Source organism: Cynoglossus semilaevis, chromosome 15 (genome assembly GCF_000523025.1).
Source record: "Cynoglossus semilaevis isolate Cse_v1.0 chromosome 15, Cse_v1.0, whole genome shotgun sequence".
NCBI lineage: Eukaryota > Metazoa > Chordata > Actinopteri > Pleuronectiformes > Cynoglossidae > Cynoglossus > Cynoglossus semilaevis.
In genome coordinates this window covers 14,884,030-14,886,668 of record NC_024321.1, presented here as the reverse complement: position 1 = coordinate 14,886,668, position 2,639 = coordinate 14,884,030, and positions in this window count along the sequence as shown.

The following is a 2,639-nucleotide window of genomic DNA, read 5'->3' as shown; positions in this document are numbered from 1 at the left end:
CTGTGATGTACAGAGCTATCGCCAGACTCTCTCCTGCTCCCCTGAACTAAATTACCAAATAATTGGACTCTCATTAGCCTTGAGGGATGTGAGCAGCCAAGCACAAGAAAGAAGTGTAATTAACACAAAAGCTTATTTCCTTCACTCTTTATTAAACGTGTTCAGTACCTTGTGGTAGACCAACGTGCCATACTGTAGTTCTTTCTGTTCAGTACTTGTCACAATTGAATGTGAGTTTAATGTAATGGAGCCAAACAGTGGGAAAAAAATATGATTTTCTTTTTTAAATATTTGGACAAGGATTGTTCTGTCTGTAGCAGAGGTCTGCAACCACAAAAGAGAAATAAAATTTAAAAAAAAGGTTACCACTAAATTAAACTAACCAAGTTTAACAGTTAAACTAAAGTTATGATATTTTCTAATCATATTACAGAATTATATCTAAGTATTTAAAGGAAGCAGTTCAGAATTATATCTAAGTATTTAAAGGAAACAGTTTTTTTTTTCATTTATACCTCAGGAAAAAATACAAGATGCAAATTCTTACATAGTAACAAATTTTAACGTTGCTGACTTTACACCTAAACAAAATTACCCGCGGTAAGGTTTAAGAAGACAGTGACATTATGTTGTTTTGTTAGCAACACTCGGAAAAAAGTAGTGCGATGTAAAATTGATCATCAAACATGGAGCCAATGTGAAGAAGGCTGATGAGCCACATGTGACCCGGGAGCCACAGGTTGCAGACCTCTGGTCTATTCTATATAGTGTGTGTGTGTGTGTGTGTTTTCCTTTTTCTGAAAGGCACTTTGGCAAAAACGACCAGGCAACAGTGTGATTTCTTTTCATTAAAGAAGTCACACATAGAAAGGTCGCAGATCAGAGCGTGTGTACTGATGGTACCACGGGGCTCTCAGTATTTTCATCAGCCACGTTGAGTGGCTGAAGTGACGGAGGGCGATGCATACCTCCGCCCCCCGCTGCTGTCTGTTGTCAATCACTGTGCTGCTCTGACTTTTATATACGCTCTCTTGCATATTGAAGACTCTCTGGAGACAGACGTGGACTCGTGACGGCAGTAGTGACTTCAGCAGAACGTGCACTGAGTGTTCTGTGAAGATTAACTTTGGCTTCAGTATTGACAGAAGGTGGTGATGAAACTCATTGACCGTGGGTGAAAGTCCACGTGAAAGGCTAGGAGTACGACGAAGCCGGTCGATGCTTAATGTTTTCACACCACTGTAGCAGAATCACACAGAGGGGCAGTTGATAACATGTAGATTGAATTGGTTTTTGACAGTTGCAGCCACAGGCGTGGTCTGCACACCATATACCTCAGATTAAAACCTGAACCTGACGGAAATTAAAATCGTACACAAAATCAAGCAGATGAAAAATGAAACGGAGACAGTTATATAATAAGTTCAACTTTGAAAATAGGTGTTAAATGTTAAAAGTTCACAGTTTTGACTTGCGTTACGTGCAGCATCGTTCACATAGTGCAGGATTTCACCAGAGCGTCAACGTGTGCCTGTGACAGTTCATGTATTTTAAAAATGTCTAAAAACCTGCAGCGTTGTGTTTCATTGTGATGGTGTGCCGTTGACCCGAGGGTCAACACGTGGGTCCTGCAGCAGTGCGTGACCGCAAGCATCGGCTAACGCTGATATTAAAAGTGTTCGGCAGAATAGCAAATTGATTTGTCAAATAAAATGTGTTTTCTTCTTATTGGGTTTGTATTTTCTGTTTATTGCAGATATTTTCATACTTTCAGATTTAAAAGAAAAAAAAGCTTAGAATCAGAATTTCCATCCATGTCACTGAATCAAGCACAAAAAATGACACAAAAACCCCCTCATCTCAACATTTCTCATTTGAATAGACGTCCTTGGACGACGTCATGTGAAATGTTCAACATTCTACCCTCAGGCAACGTCCCTTTTTCTTCCATCTGCTCTTCTGCTTCAGTTCTGTTTTTTTCCTCCTCAGTCTGGCATCGAGCTGAACTGAGAGCCGGGGTAGAAACAAGGACACGCATAGGCAACATATTTAAAGGAAATAAAAAAAACATACATTTTTTTTACTGTCGTTATTGACCTCATTTACTTGAACCATTTAATCAGAAATATTGTTGTTACAGTCTGTACACAGAACAGTTTGTAGCCAGGAGATGTGTCGTGCGATGTTTTTGTGTCACAGATTTGTGGTAATATCAGTTTTATTAGTTTGACAGATACTTGCTGTTAAGTAGGATTTTTTTAACCGTATTTTACATCTTTCTTTTTTCGCCATTTGGCACAAGTTTCAAACACAATAGTGTGTTTTATTACTGCATTTACTGGAAAAACATACATAAATACATAAATAAATATATAAAATTTAAAAAATAATATATTGCTAAATTTATATTCATTTTTGAGAAACGTATTTTTGAAGACTTTTTCAGATTTTTTTTCCTGAACTCTAAGCATAAAAATGGACATAGCCACATATTTTAAGATAAAATTGTGAGGTCAGTCTGTCTCCCTGTCCTGCGGCTGTGTCATCAGTGTCATCACTCTCACCTGTGTCTCTGGTCGTTAGTCTCACTGGTGTCACCTGGTGTCCTGGGTATATATACCTCTCTCCCTCACTCAGTT